Below are 17,284 nucleotides of genomic sequence, written 5' to 3' on the forward strand. Positions count from 1 at the left end.
CGCCGCCGCTGGCCCTGCGCGCGTGCCGCCGCCGCGGGCAGCGCGCGCTCGCCGCCACCCCGCGCCCCTGCCGCCGGATGGGACGGGACGGCTCGCCGGCAGGGAGAGAGAGGAGACGAAGGGAGGGAGGGCCGGGCCCCTGCTCGCTGGAGAGAGAGGAGGCGCCGAGAGAGCAGGGGGCGCCGCCGGCTCGAGGGAGACGGAGGCGTGATGGAGGGGGAGGACGGGGAGAGAGAGGGGTGAACAATAAAAAGAAAATCCACGTCAGAGCCGACTTGGCGATCCACGTAGACGGTCAGAGCAAGTCAAGGGCGTTTTGGACCTCAATGGCTCACTTAAATAGATCCTGGATCTAGAAATGCATTTTCAAAGTTTATGAAACTAGTTTAAGGACCCACAGTGCATTATAAAAAAAGTCTTCTTGACTCTGCGTTCCTCCACCGAAACCACCATGCCGCACACCCACGCCGCCGCCGTCGTGGACCGGCTACTACGCCGGCTCGCCTTCGACGCTCGCCGACTAGAGCTGCCCCCCCATATAGACGATGGGCGCATGTGGGCCGAACTCTGTCGAGGTTGCAAGATGTGCGCTGGTTAGCCTGGAGGCCCGTTCCGAGGCGCAGGAGTGGATGGGGGCTATCAAGCAGGTCGCGTACGATGCTGAGGATCTGCTGGATGAATTTGAAGACCACAGCAGCACCAAAGCTCAGACGAGCGGCTGCATTGCTGAGGTTCTTAGTTCGATTGCCCTTGCCAATGCATTTTCTTTGATTCATTCTTTCCATCTGGGAATTTTTTTCCCATTTATATAGAGACAGATTTTGTATAAATTCTAGTGCGAATTACCTGGGGATGTTTGCTTCATTCCAAATCTTGTCATAGTAACTCAAGGCAGGTAAGTTTTGACCTTTTGACATTTTAGGTCACATGGAAACTTTATGGTTTGAGAGTGCATATCCGGTAAAATGCGCCGAATATTGCAAATGTGTGCAAAATTGTTGTGGAATTTTTTAAAGTTTCTTTGAAAGTACAACTGATAAGGGAGGCCATGTTCTGCACTGCCTCCACAAAGCTTTAAAAGAAAACTTTGTCGATACGAAATCTGTTTTTATTTTTATTGCTTGAGTTAACTCGAGCTTGATCTCATAAATGAAAGGGGACACAACATGGCCTCTCCTGTTTCTAATAATTTATCAGGAAAATTTTCGCAAAGTTTTCAAAATCGTTGCTCCGATATGATTTTCATGCATATACAGGTACAATACCTGGAGTTTCACCAGCTTTATAGATATCTACTGTTTGGTTTTCACTTTGCAGTCCAAATTCTTGTCAAACACTGTCAATTTTTCCATGAAGCACTTAAACCTTATTAAGCCAAGCATAATTGGCTTTCAGAGGATCTGGGTCAAGTATGCTCTATCCATACGAACCCTATCTGTATGCTAAGCATATTTTTTTTTTGAGAATCACACAGTACAACGAAGACGCCCACAACACGCACGCACACTCACACCCTATGAATACACGTACGCAAACCCTACCCCTATGAGCACCTCCGAAGAACTGAGCACCGGCAGATCTGAAGATTCCCGAAGTCACCACTGGCGCCTCGTCGTCGACGGGAACGTCGCTTACCACTTAACGTGTAACACCGGTAAATCCTAGGAAAATCCCAGGAAAAGATGCGAGCACCAGGATTTGAACCCTGGTGGGTAGCGTCCCACTGGACCGTCCTACCATTGGACTACAAGCCAATTCGCTGTATGCTAAGCATATTAACTTAATGACATGATCAATTTATCATCTGAACTTAAATTCAGGCTAATTTATTGCGCATTACTGCTGCAATTTGGCTCTATGCTAGTTATTACACTTAGTAGAACTAATCATCTTTGTGGTTGTTTGGAATAAATATACAGGCAGCACCATTATGTCGTGCATGTCCATTTCTCCTGCATAGTCCTAGCGCAAATAGAACGAAAGGAATCAGAAGAAGATTGGACTTTTCAGCAAAAGATTCCGTCATTTTCAGTCTAATGCAGTACTCTTGTCTTGATGCTGAGAAATTTGATAATAGAGTATTTGATACAGCTGCAATCGTTGGAAGGGGTAATGACAAAGCAAAGATAAAGGACATGCTCTTGCAAAGTAATGCAGACAAATTGTCAGTCATTCCTATTGTTGGCATGGTGGGGTTGGGGAAAACAACTCTTGCTAGATTGATTTTCCTTGATCAGGAAGAACGGTGGAATTTTGATTGTCGTATATGGATATGCTTAAATAGGAAACTAGACCTGAAAAAGGTTGCTAGTGATATAATCTTGGAATGTAATCATACAGAAGGAAATCTCCTAGATGTTCATACAGATTCTGAGATCGAGGGAAACTTTCAGTTGCTAAAGAATTCCTTGCAACAGGCACTTCATGGAAAACGATGTTTACTTGTCTTGGATGACCTTTCTAGCACAGATAAAAGCCAATTGGATGAATTGAAGGAAATGCTGAAGGCTACAAATGAGTGCATCAAGGTTTTAGTGACCACCTCAAGTAAAATAACTGCAGAGCTAGTGCACACCATTCCACCATACCAGTTGCGTCCTTTGTCTGAAGCTGACAGTTGGACAATATTTTCTCAGAAGGCTTCTGGGAATTGGGATGGTAATAGTGCACACCTTATGGAAGTTGGGAAGGAAATAGTGAAAAGGTGTGAGGGAATACCATTATTAACTCATTCTCTTAGTTCTGTTGTACAAAATCAAGTCACAAATGTGTGGTTAGCTGCAAGGGATGAAGAAATTAGGAAACTAGAAAGAAGACTTGCCACTAAAGTAGAATTGTTTTCACCATTATATCGAATATATTATGACTTCCCCTCGACAATTAAATTGTGCATTCTATATTTATCCATATTTCCTAAGGGATCTGCTATAGATAAGGAAAAACTTATTCGTCAATGGATTGCACTTGAGATTATTGGATCAAAACATGATTCCTTGCCTTCTTACGTGCATGGGGAGATGTGCATTCAAGACCTTTTGTCAACTTACTTTCTCCAAGTTGAGAATATGCACTCAGTATGTCGTTACATACTTGTTAGCTTGGTAATGTTTGGACTATGCCTTTAGGCATTTAACCAATAATAAATTAAACATCTATTGTATATTTAATTATTTAACTGCCAATTCCATTCTCCTGTATGTCTTTCACATTATAAAGATTTATTGAACAACAAATACATAATAGTTTGATTCCAATAACCTACTTTTGTATTTATAGAATATGTGGCCTATGATCCATTGTTAGGAGGTATAGTACTGTAGTTTCTCATATACATTAAGTGTCAAGCCGAAGGTAGGAACCGACGGACTGACACCCCCTCGCAGTTGTAGCGTCGGCGCAATGCGGATGCTGCGACTGGAGAGAACCGGCAAGAAACTCATGCGGATGGTAGCCCTTTGTGCTGATGTCGAGATAGCCGAGCTGAAGGAGCCATGGTCGAAGATGTCGTGCGTAGAGTAGCCGTGGTCGACGTAGAGCTGTCGAAGTTGCCGAAGACGAGGTAGCCGCACATGAAGCCGCGGGCGCACGAGGAGGCGCCATGGTGGTGGCGTAATGGAGAAGACGCCGGAGATGAAGATGGCGACGCGTCGAGGCAGTCGTAGAGGGAACGATGCCAAAGTCGATGCAGTCAGGCCATCGGGCGACACATGCCCGAGTTTGCCAGGCTCGGGAACGCATCGGGGACGATGGGCACGCACCGGTGTTGCCAATACCAGACGTGCAAGGGAGGATGCACAACCAGACGCCGTCGCCGAGGGGGACCAGTAGAGAAGGCTTCCATGGCAGTCGCAGGCGCAGAAGAAGGCGAGGTAGAAGGTGCCAACGCCTGCTGTTGCTGGAGTAGACGAAGTAGTCTGGGACGAGATGGCGACGCTGGCGACGTGGTTGTGCTAGACGAAGTGAGGAAGGGAACCCAGATTTTCCAGCACAAGGCCGAATGATCCGGATTGCGCGGCGGCGGTACTTGAAGGAGATGGCGAAGAACCCGTACAGCTTGACGAAGACCATGCGCAGGACGCGCAGCAATAAGTCAACGATGAGGTCGTGGACGTAGTCGGCGGCGGTGAGGATGCAACGGCGAAGGAGACCACGGGTGGCGCCGCGGCTGCCCGAAGAGGCGAAGCAGCGGCAGCCCTCCATACTCGGGGAAGAGGCGCGCAGTATGAGGACGTACGTCACGGGAGCCGGGTGGATCACGCACATCGGCTGATCAGACCGAGTAGCGTGAGGCGAGATGACGGTGGGCGAAGTCGGTGAAGGTGTCCCGATCGGTGAAGGCGACGACGAGCCGGCGAAGGTCGACGTGCGAACGAAGCGGCGAGGAGGGCAGTGCAGATGGGCGTCCCCTAGGGCACCGTCCATGTCACCATGTCGCATGTCGAAGACGAAGAAGAGGCCGGTGAAGTCGACGCCGATGTCGAAGTAGATGCGCGAGGTCGACGTGCGGTGGGCGACTCAATCTTGATCAGTGATCGAGTAAAAATCAGAGAAACTAACCAAAAATAAATCAGCAGCAGCAAATCTTCGCGTAGAGCCTCTGGGTGCGCATAGCACAAGCCTCCTCCCAACTCTTATCCTCTCCCCTGCTCATCATGGTCAACGACTGACCATAGCCACGGGGCGAGAGAGAGAAACAAAGGGTGAGAAAGAGGTGGCCAGGCGACGACGATGAGGGCGGGTGGCGCGCGTCCCTCCCGGCGACGGCAGGTAGCCGGAGGCGGTGGAGGATCCCCGCTAGGGACGGCAGCGGATCCGGAGCGTGGCGCACGTCCTGGCCGGCGACGACGGATCCCCCCGGGATGCGGAGGAAGCCGCCAGGGCAGAGGCGCGACCGGCGGCGGAGGGAGCCCGCGCGAGGCGCGCGGGACAGAGCCGCATGGGCGCTGCAGAGGAGGCCGCCGGGTGGACGGTGCAGCCGACGCGGGATCCAGACGGGAAGCCTGGCGTGAAGGCGACGGGTTGGAGCAGAGGTGCTGCACGGAATTCGTCGACGACGAGTTGAAGGCGCCACGCCGAGCCCCTGCTGCCACCACGGCAGCACAAGGTGGGTCACGGGCGCCGCCGGGAGACTGCGACTGCCACCACGGCAGCGCGGATCGGGTCGTCGGCGGATTCCATGCGGGTGACGAGGTACGTCGATCTGCTACTGCTTGACACTCTAAGGGCGGTGGATTAACTCGATCCGCCGTGATGGAGGGCGCTGCCCCCGGCGGAGGTCATGGGCGACCTCCCCGGGGGCGCGCTAGAAGGCCGGCGAGGGGGCGCCCTGGAGAGGCGCCGTGGGAAACAGGGGGAAGGCGGCGGCGCGAGAGGAGGGCAGGAGGGGCGCCGGCAGCGCTAGGGTTAGGGCAGCGGAAGATAGCCTAGGATCTCAAACCCTAATCTCGTGATACCATGTAGAAGGGATAGAATTGGTGTAATGGATTGATTAGCTTGAGGCCTCGGCCGGTATATATAAGAGTACAAGACTTGGGGTGCAAGGCAAGCCCACCGGATATGTATGGCAGTCCGGATACAATATCTAAACTACCAAATATACTCTAACATTAAGTTCATTATGAAACATATGTAGAACAACCTGCTATTAAATTTTAGGTAACAATAAAATGATACTTTGTGGAGACCACCAGAAATAGGATGAGAAGTAAGGAAATTGTGTGATCATGAACAGTCGGAAGTTTGAAACAAACACCATAGAAAATAATGCAACAACTATGAAGTCATATGATATGTTGCGGAGGGTCTAATAGCCAAATCAGCACTATGTGGTGTGTGTTTGTGTTTATAAGGGCTCTTACCCCATTTTTCTTCTTGATATAATGATATGCAGCTCCTACGTGTTCGAGAAAAACTCACATGACACCTAGCGCTTAAATTTATGAACGTGTTATTTATTTTCAGGTTTATGGCATGGATAACGGAATAGTTCCTACATCACTCTACATTCATAACTTCATCCACGAATTTACAAGATATGTTGCTTGCGATGATATTATAATTTTGGATGGCAGTGAAATGCAAAAGGGCAGTGGAAAAAGGCAAGCCTTCCAGTATGCACTGTTGACATGTTACAGAGGGCAATCAACACTTTCCCATTCACTGCTGACCAGGATAAGGGCACTACATCTCAGGAGCTCTGAGGCTATAACGATCCATAGAGAAGCATTTGAATTACTGAAGCACTTGCGTGTTTTGAATCTTAGCGGCTGTTACATTGGGGAATTACCAGCCTCTATTGGTCATTTAGAGCATCTAAAATATCTTGATGTTTCTGGCATACAGATTCAAACATTACCTTCCTCACTGAGTAGGTTGACAAATCTAGAGGTACTGGATCTATCAAAAACTTTTCTCAAGGAATTACCCTCTTTCATTGGTAATTTCCAAAATCTAAAATATTTAAACATGCACGGATGTAATAAACTTCAAAATCTGCCTTCATCCCTTGGTCATCTACAAAGACTGCAGCATATTCGGTTGTCATGCTGCAACATTGCTGCACTACCTGACTCCATCTGCAACCTTCATGATCTTCGAATTTTGGATATATCTAGATGCACTGAGCTTTTAAACTTACCTCCTTTATTTGGTAACTTAATGAACTTGGAGGATCTAAGACTATCTAGTTGTTTCAACCTTAAACAGTTACCATTATCATTTGGTAACCTTTATTTTCTTAGGTTCCTGAACCTATCAAGCTGCTATGAACTTCAGCTGTTACCTGAGTCTTTTATTAACCTCGAGAAATTAGAAGTTCTTATACTCCGGAGATGTTGCAGACTTCAAAATCTCCCTCCCTCCTTTGCAACAATTAAGTACCTTAGAATTTTGGATCTAGCTGGCTGTGAAGCAGTTCATGTAAGTACTGGGATGTTAACAACCAATCTGGAATATCTGAACCTACAACGGTGTCTAAATCTGCAGACTCAGCCATACTACTTTGAAAACTTCAATAAGTTGAAGTTTCTGAATCTCTCCCAGTGCCTCCCTACCACTGATTGCCTGAAATCTGTTAGTAACTTGTTCAACTTAGAATATCTAAACCTATCAGGAAATTTCATTGACATACATATTTCTTTCTCAAGGCTTCAGAAGCTGCACACATTGGACCTCACTGATTGTGCTCCAATACATCAGTCCTCTAATGTACATCAAATATGGCCAGATATAGTAGGCAAAATTACAGGGCTCAGATTTGTGCTGACAAAAGATCCAGTGTTAGTGGCCTCTACTCTGGAACCTATCAGGTGCTCTGTTGACTATGATGAACAATCACTCATAAATACTGATGAGCTTGTTATTACTGACACCACAGGGGATTCCAGAGGCCTTAGTATTGCTAAGAGGTTGAACCTGCAGAATCGACCGGAGCTTCGTTTCCTTAAGCTGGAGTGGGCTCTTAGTTCTCAGTCAGCTGCAGATGAATTAATTGAATATGTAAATGAAGAGGGAGTGCTGGAAAAACTCCAACCAAACGAGACTTTAGAGCAATTTGAGCTAGTAAGATATATGGGTTGTGCATTTCCTACATGGATGACGAACAAACTGATGACTTCACTCCCATACCTTGTCAATCTTTGTTTGTTTCACCTGCCTAACTGCACTGCTCTTCCTCCACTTGGGTGTCTAAGAAATTTGCGCTACTTGCATATCAAAGATATGCCCTATCTTATACATCTAGATATGGGTCTTTCTGGGGTGCCAGAATCCTTCAGGAAATTAACTCAGCTCAAATTGGAAACACTGAATTTAAAAGAGCTGCCAATACTGTTGTCTGACGACATGGAGAATCCCTCTTTCATGTTTCCCGCTCTTGAGGAATTATCCATTCTATCTTGCTCTAATCTTATCTTCAAACCATCTCTGCCAAAGTGTGCGAAATATGTAATAAAAGAAAGTAACATGGTTCTGCAATGTGGACAACCTTCAGGGCCATTGCCATCTCCATCACCAGCAAAAATTGAGATAAGTGGGTGCATAATACCTTCCGATTGGTTGCAGTGGTTTAAATCCATGCAGACTATTGAGAAGGTAGTAATAGATGGTGAAACACTTACATCTTTTATGCTCCTGGAGCGCATTCGAGAAAAAAAAATCTTTTAAGCTCCTGGAGATACAGGGCACTCAAGAACCATCTTGTAGTACGATTCCAAATGAAAGTGTAAGTTCATCTTATATGACAATGCCACGTGAATTGAGCACTTGTCCTCCTATTCATATCTATGTTTTCTTTTCTGTCCACGTTAAAAAACACTTGTCTCTTGTCAAATATAGGATGGTGCCCCTAAAGATACTGGTATTAACAGCTCAACAATAGTAAAACCATCTCCGAGGTGTAGCACTGCTTCCGAACACTCAGGTTAGCACAATAGCACATATTTTTTCCACATTAGATTGAATTGGAAACCTCTCCACCTTCAAGAAAAAGGATTTGAGTTTTTGTTGTTAGTTTCTTTATCTAAGTAAGTTAATATATTTGGATTTTTTTCATCCGCACAAGTGCTGTCTGGTGGTTAGAAATTACTTGGATTTATTCTTGAAAGAGAGTGGGCTAGGAATCCAACACTAGAAAAATATAGTTAAAAAGGGCCTAAAAGTCCCTTGTTACATCATTACATCCAAGAATGTGGAGCTAAACTGATCAACTACTACCATATGGTAGCATACAAAAGTTGATGGTTCAGTTTTTCAATGGTCCAATTTGCTACTTAAAACTGATCATGTGTGTTGCCACGTTTGTGATTTCAAGCATTAATAGGATAGTTTCTTTACTTTGCGTGTCCATTATGGAAATAAAATTAAAAGAAAAACTTCTATACCTACGTTATATAAGCCGTGTGGACCACCTCGACATGGACCAGGGCATTGCGTGCTTTGTCAAACAGGATGGAAAACCCAGTCTATGCATCAAGAGGACCTAGTTTTTACATCTTGTTAACATTACATCTCCATTGCCCTAAGTACAATAAGTAAACATGACCAAAAAGTAAACTTCAAGGGGCGTGAATGATTGTTAACAAATTCTTGCTATACCTGACACTAAGCTTGTGAATCAGGTTATGCGTGTGTTAATATTAGTATAGAAGTATATTAATTCGAAGTTTTATTTTATACTGCATAAGGAATTAATGAAGGGGTAAAATAATTTTGTAAAATCCGTCCTAATTAAATTCACTTGTCCATCAACCCATGCTCGTGGATAGGCTAGAATTGCAAGAGACATAAGCATTATCAGCTCATGGATAAATTTGTAACCCACCTCTAATCAAAATTTCTTATCTTTACTCTTCTTTTGTTCATTTTCTAAACAATACTCATCTAGAATTCTAGATACTATGTAAAAGCTATTTGGTTGTGATAAAAAATTAATTATCAATTACTCGATATGCTTTTCCATACATATTCATATTTTCCTTTTTTGCATCACACCATCATATTTCTTCGGTAAGTGTTTAATCAAAAACCACAACTTGGGTTATTTCAGCTCTTGTTGTAGCCATGTGTTGCGACTTAATGAATTTAGATTTGGCTTACTAATTTTGATCCTATTATTAGGTGATTTTTTCTATTTTGTATTGTGAGAAATATTCATTCTAGGTCCTATGCTATACTTCCAGCTACTACAATGGAATAAACAAGCATTCCATTCTACACTAATGATGTTGAGTTTCCTCTATCAAAGAATTATGTGTCTAGTAGTATACTTCTTTTTTACAAAAAAATGATTGCTTACAATTAAGATTTTAATGAAGATATGTAATAATATTTTTTTAAAAATACAAATTTATATAGTGTAGTAATTGACATAATTTACTGTCGTGGAGTATTAATATTATTCAAACTACAGTTATTTAAAATATATATAATGGTACTTTTGGTAACTTTTTTCCTCACAATTGCATATATTGGTAATTTAGATGCATATTTAAGGGGCTGTTTTTGTTTGTTTCAATAATGACGGATGTGGGTAGTGCGTTTGTAAATTTAAGGGGTTACTTTAGATTTTATTTCATATGACAGAGTTGGTGATTTAGATGTAATTTTAGGGGGTTTCTATCTGCTTTAGAATGTCGGAAAGCAAATTCGAAATAAATTTAGTGTGAGATCTAATTAGTAACACACGATGAACATTTTTCAATTATCCTGCCTTATCAGTTTCCTTTTTCAGTGGATCCTATTTCATCCTCTAAACTACGCATGCTATCCAAGGGGATCCCATCAACTTTACGCATGCTGGACAAGTCAGAAATGTCTGCACAAATACGTGGAGATGGATCGTTAAACTTAAGCCTTGAGCAGGTTCAGAAGGCTACTCGGAATTTTTCATCTTTATTAAAGCTAGGTGAAGGAAGAATCTGGACAGTCTACAAGGCAGTATTACCTGATAAACAGATTGTTACCATCCGAAGAGCTAAACAGGTTGTTCCAAATTCTCTTATTTTCTTTCTCTGTGTCCTTGCTTACCAATTGGTTATTCATCAACGTCATATTAGTCATCCACGTACTGTGTTTTTCTGGCAAGATAATTCTTGTCGGGCAACTTTGTTATTGCAATTATTAATTGAACTGGTATTACAATGAAGTGAGTTAATCTCCAATCTCCACAGAGATAAAGGTAACCTGTTTGCATTGTATGAGTTCTGGCTAAAATGGCCAGGAACTGAATGACAAGCTAAAGAGTACAAACCAGTACATTTACCACAGGGTTATAATTGATCAACCTGATTGAACCAGTAGATACATTTCAGTATAATATACAAGAGGGTGCCACAAAAGCTAAAAGGCAAATTTTATAGGACAGCAATTCGTCCGGCGATGTTATACGGTGCTGAATGTTGGCCTACAAAAAGACGACATGTCCAGCAACTGAGTGCAGCAGAGATGCGGATGTTGCGGTGGTTTTGTGGGCACACAAGGAGGGATAGAGTCCGGAACGAAGTTATTCGGGATATGGTCAGAGTGGCACCAATTGAGGAGAAACTTACCCAGCATCGGCTGAGATGGTTTGGACATGTCCAACGAATGCCTCTTGAGGCGCCGGTGCGTAATGGGGTTCTTGAGCGGGTCGACAATGTAAAGAGGGGTAGAGGTAGACATAAACTGACGTGGAATGAGTTGGTTAAGAGAGACCTTAAGGATTGAAATATCTCTAAAGAGATAGCTTTGGATAGGAGCGCTTGGAGACTAGCTATCAATGTGCCTGAACCTTGAACTTATTTCTTTCGGGTTTCATCTCTAGCCTACCCCAACTTGCTTGGGAAAAAAAACTATGTTGTTGTTGTTGTTGTTGTTGTTGTTGTTGTTGTTGTTGTTGTTGTTGCTGCTGCTGCTGCATAATATACACTTGAACTAGCTAGTAATTACAGACTGCATATTATGCTGCCAGGGTCACATGGAAGAGGCAAGACATCTCATGAAAGTGAATCTCCTTACAGAAATTAATCACCAGAGTCTGGTGAGGTTCCTAGGTTTTATCGATGAAGGAAATGAGTGTATTAGGATTACAGAGTATGTTCCGAATGGCACTCTTAGACAACACCTACACGGTATGTTACTTTTTCTAACTTGTTCCTTTTCATGGGATAATTTGAATTACTTTTCATGGGATAGTTTGAATCACTTCAATTATTTATTAAACATATCTGCAGATCAACATAAGAGAATCCTGGATTTTAATCAACGGATAGTGATTGCCCTTGATGTTGCAATTGCATTGACTTACCTTCTTTTATCTTCTGGTAAGAATGCTGTATTCATTACTTGAATTATTTTTTTGGTGAAATATGTGCTTGTTTGAATGCTCATTCACTATGCTTTCGTTAAATTGCACAGTTCTCATATTTTGCAAATACCAATCGTAGCATGAACCAAATGGAACAAGGTATCTCATAGGAACATTTATTGCAATTTTTCTTCATTGCTAGTTGCAATTTGGTATAGAAAGTATAGAAATCTGTTAGAGTATATTTGGTAGCAGAAATATCTCATGGAGGCTTCTTGCCCTCCAAGTATTGTACCCCTATATATTCGCCCTCAAGGCTCAATGCAATACAACCCACGATTCATACGCAATCTATCCTTCTTATATGGTATCACGAGTCTAGGTTTCTAACCCTAGGTTTCCAGCTTCGGCTGCTTTGGCGCCGCCCCTTGGAAAATCGATCTCCACCAGAGGCAGCGCCCTTGTAGGATGCGCGGCTGATCCCTTCGATCTGCCACCCCATCGTGGTCAAACAGCGGCAGATCTACCTCTCTCGTGGTGATTTGATCTCGTCAGGCTTCCTCATTGCACCTTTTTGTGCATCTGGCCAGCGCCGCCCCTATCTCCTCCGCCACCGCCATCATTGCCTTGAGTGCGAGCGCGCAGCTGCGGAGGCCGCACAGGCTGGCGTCGAGCGGGTGCCGAGTTGCCACGCCATTGGAGCACCAAGGTCAGTACGCCAGGCCGCCGCGCCGCTTGTTGACGTCAACACTGGGCTGCTACACCGCGCTTGGGCCGGCTCCCTCATCGAGATCCATCATTGGACGGGCTCCATCGTGGCTGCCCCTTCATCGCGCCGCTTCACCATTATCGCTGGCAGGCCGCAGTGCTGTTGTGTTCATCTTGCTGTTGTGTTCCTTTTTTTGCCGATTAGAAATCAGTTTTAAGTTGCCCTGCCGTTTCATCGTCGTTGCATCATCGACAGTCCTGAGGATAAGGTTGTCGCTACGCCTTCCCAGGTGTAGCACCGACGGTCATAATCAGGCCATCACCGCCGGTGTTAATGCTGCTGGTCCGCTGCGCCACGCTAGGTCTCAGTTCGAGTTCGTGCCATCCGCAAGCTTATGGACACCGTCACTGATGTTGCTGAAGGAAGTTGCGCTCATTAGCTGCACCGTCTTCCATTGCCATCCAATTGGCTCATCGACCTGCTAAACATGTCGGCAAAAGGCTGTTGATTTTGTGTATTGGTGCGCCTATGTTGCTATTTCGGGCCTGCCACCTCCACCATGGCTTCGACCATATCCACCTAGCTTCTTCGGCACTAAGGGGCTATTATCTGCATGAGCTCTTCCTGGTTTGCACTCCAGCCGTAACATTCGCACTGACATTCCAACTGCGGGGATGTCTTCATTGTTCTTCAGTTTGTCCCTTTGTGTTTCTACCGCTACGACTGTGGGGCGATGTTATTGTATATTTAGTAGTATTGGAAATATCTTAGGTAGGCTTCTTGACTTCTAAGTCTTGTACCTCTACATATTCGCCCTCGAGGCTCAATGCAATACAACCCACGATTCATACCCAATCTATCCTTCTTATTAAATCTCTCCATTCTATAATCATTTTTTTCAATTCTTAACTGTAAGGGTATTTGGTTTGCTGTTAAACTTTGCCATGCTCAACTGGAGCAAGTTTTGCCATTATTGGCTAAAATTTGGTTCATCTCAGTAGTTCTACCATGCCCTGCTTTCTTAGCTCTAGAGACCACCTACAGTAGGTTCTTTTGTATGACATCTTTTGAAAGCATTCTTTATTGAGCTTATTCTTTAAATTCAGCTATTTTTGTTAGAATAGTCTCACATTTGTCTTGGAAAACAATACACGCAATATTACAGGTGGGGATCCATTCACCTTATTCACTCACTTTAGGCATCGTTTATTTCAGCATCTGGCCGATTTTTGAAAGCTCGATTTTGGGAAATATAAAAGTTAGATGACTCCCAGAATCAAGAATCGAGAATCCAGCTGATTATGGATTCTCGATTCTGGATTCTAGGAGTCATCTGACTTACATTTCTAAAAGTCGAGCCTTCAAAATCGGTTAGAAGCTGAAATAAATAGGGCCTTAAAGGAGTTGAAAGTAAAGCCCGTTTACACTTGGTACTAGAGTTCAGTCCACAAGATGTGAATGAGCAACCTTTGGCTAATTTGACACAAGTAGTGTATATGAAAGTCTGATGGTTAGCGTGTGCCAACCTAGGGGTGTCAATGGGTGACCCTTAGGGGCACCTCCAACCCTCTTTAGTTCAAAATTTTGTATTACTTTTCCAAAATATAATAATCTTACACACCACACGTGCATGTATTTTGTGTGATGAAAAATCCCGTGACTTGCTCTTGCGACATTGTGCATGTGCAAGCCTCTTCCCACATTTGAAATATTTTTTTTTGGACGTCTTGCCCTTTATGAACCGGTACTAAAAGCTAGATTTAGTACCGGGTGAGTACCCATTTAGTCTCAGTTGCCTACTACCGGTTGGGAATCCAGTACTAAAAGACGTTTATAACTGGTACTAATGACCTGTTTTCCAGAAGTGAGGACACCATACCAATGTGTGAAAAGGGGGGAGATTGTTGGAATAGTTCCACGTTGCTCGTGGAAAGATAGTACACGCAACTTATGAGTGAGGAGTCCAACATCTCACTATTTAGCTTTTGGGGTGTTGAGAGCCCCTTTTGATCCTACATTGTCGTTGTATATGTCGTTTATGAATGATTGATATATAATCTCATTTCGTGGACATTTTGCTGTAAGGATATGCGAACATTGCCAGTGCGGAGGGGACAGACCCGAGGCCTGCCTGTCGGTTACGTGTGGCAAGCAGGCGTGGAAGCGCGCGGAGCTGGGCTGGCAAGCTGCAGCCCATGGTGGAAATGGTGCTCACACGGGAGGGAGAAGGGAAGGGAGGGAAATGGGTCGGCAGGGGAAATTCGGCCCTAGAAGGAAAAAGAAAAAGGAAAAAAGAAAGTCTTTTCTTTCTCTAGAAAATAAGAAAACGCTCTAGAAAAAGAATTTTACCCCGAAAATTCTAGGAAAAAATTTCAAAGGCAGTTGGGCACGAGGAGTCCAAATAAAATACTCGGAGCTTGTGAAAAGATAGTCTAGAAGCTTCCGAAAATTAGACTTTGCTCCAAAAAACTGAGAATAAATACCAGCATAATCTGGAAAATTCGCAGAAGGGTCTAGAAAATGGATAAGAGTATTTGAAAAGATATTCACATCCCTAAATTTAACATTTTGGGGGTGTGACTACAGGCTCTTGTAAAGAAGGAAGTACTTAATTATGGAAATTTCGCTACCTTGTGTGTGCTATCCTCAGATGAAGGACTAGTTGGAAGCTTTTTAGCAAGGCACCAGTCTTACGCTATTGTTCTTTCTATTCTGAGGGGATTGTAGAAGGCTGAACTTTGGTTCACCCTATCTGCGTCTTCATATATGGCATGATATCATGGGCTGGTGTTCATCGGTTCATCTCAGAAATTCATCACAGGTGCGATTTGTTCCACATGAAGATCGGACCGCAATGTTGCGCGTGCACATCAGTTTGCTGCCTACCAACAATTTGTTTTACAAGACATATAGGTAGATATGGAATTTTGGAACATAATGAAAAGGAAAGGAAATGTTCATTTTCTTTCACCTTCCACTTTCCTGAATAATATCAAACTAATGCATCAAAATTAACAAAAGATGAGAACATTCTGAATCCCAAAAGCTTACATGACTGTAATATATGATCTATTTTGTATATTTTCCACAGTGATTTCTGTCATATGATCCTGTGATATGTGTTGCGGGCATGAATGTGTTGCCAGCATTCAAAAGACCATGTTAGAAAAGTATTCTCACTATAAAGGAGAACAAAATAGAATAGGAGAAGCCAATAATGGACGCAAATTTGTGATGTGAACTGTTGGATAGAATTATTTGTTATGGATAACATAAATAAGCTGGTGAAGTATTTATATTATTTGTTTTACTGCTTCTAATTTATATTTGCTTATTAACAGGGCAAGCTGTAATCTGTTACAATTTGAAGACATCAAACATTCTACTGACAGAGAGCTACAGAGCAAAAGTATGCTGTTCTGAACTGTCAGGAAGTGGTTATGTTATGCCAGTTAGTGGGGCAGCAGGCTACATTGATCCAGAGTACTTGCGGACATTTGAGCTCACTGTGAAATCTGATGTCTACTCTTTTGGAATAATACTCTTAGAAATCCTATCTTCTCATGGGCCACAAGATTGGAACGCATTGATGAACCACCAGAATAGCTCCAGTTGGACAATGGAACGTGTTGTACAATGGGTAAGTTGGACGCCATCAGCTCCAGTTCTTGTTTCAAGCCTGATCAAATTGCTGTGAAGTATTGGTTGTTAATTCCGATTCAAAAAAAGTATTGGTTGTTAAGAATAATGGTAGTAGTGTAGTTGGCCTTGGACCACTATGTTCTTACTTCTGTATGCTTGCAGGCTCTCGAGAAATTTTATGACGACCTCATGAACGAGGTATTGGATTACCGTATGGAGGACCGTGTGGCTGGAGAAGTGCTTAGAGACTGGCTTGGCTTGGCATTAATTTGCGTGGCTCCACGTTGCAATGATCGCCCAAGCATAGAAGTGGTCGGGGAGCGACTATGGAAGATATGGAAAGACCATCGAAGAAACATAGGAGAAACGCACGAGTACCAAGGAAGTTGGGAAGAGTTTGTTGAACAAGAGGGAATTCTGAGGCATCAAAAGTCTGTGCCCAAGATAATTTTCGCCCCTTCGGCAACAAAGGAGGAATGGTCTGGGTATATTAAGCAGATTGAATTGGTCCAAGAAGGTTACTTGCGATCTGCTTCATTCGAGGATATTACAGTATCTCCTCGGTAGAAAGTTTCAATTTGATTTTTCCTCATTCTAATATTCTTCACCGTGGTATAACATGTGTGGATTAGAAGGTAACTAGCTAGGTGCACAAGTTTCTAGCTGCTTGACAGAAAACCCAACCCAACCCGGAGAGGAATAATTTTTAGGCGGTTTATTTGGGAGTCTTTTACTTGTGTACCATTAATTTAAAAGTTTGTTCGCATCTATGTACCATTGCGTGAACTTTCTTTGCTAATTGTACCATTCCGTCCACTTTTCATTAAAATTTAACGGTTTGAGAGCACTGACATGTGGAATCGGGCGTGTAAGTTGATCATCTTGCTCTTTGCCTTGCAGTTCCTAGGGAATCCTATCATGTATCCTCTCCCATTGGGGGTGGGGGTGGGGCCGTGGCCTGTGGGGGGTATCCATTTCCAGTAACCTGCCGCCGCCCCCAGCGACGCTCCCGCGTTTTTTCGCGCTGGGGAGGGCGGATCCGGGCCGCCGCAGGTGGGAGAGCGGCGACTCCGGCCGCCGGGGTCTCGACTCTGTTGCGGGCGCGGGGCAGGGCGACTCCGGCCGCCGCGGGCGCTCGGGATCGAGGGCAA

General features: G+C 44.0%; 1 pseudogene; it reads left to right on the top strand.

The window, feature by feature from the left end:
* The first annotated feature begins 436 nt into the window (after positions 1-436).
* On the top strand, positions 437-16,700 carry LOC120695285 (annotated as a pseudogene).
* The last annotated feature ends 584 nt before the right edge of the window (positions 16,701-17,284 follow it).

The sequence above is a fragment of the Panicum virgatum genome, chromosome 2K (genome assembly GCF_016808335.1).
Source record: "Panicum virgatum strain AP13 chromosome 2K, P.virgatum_v5, whole genome shotgun sequence".
Classification (NCBI taxonomy): Eukaryota; Viridiplantae; Streptophyta; class Magnoliopsida; order Poales; family Poaceae; genus Panicum; species Panicum virgatum.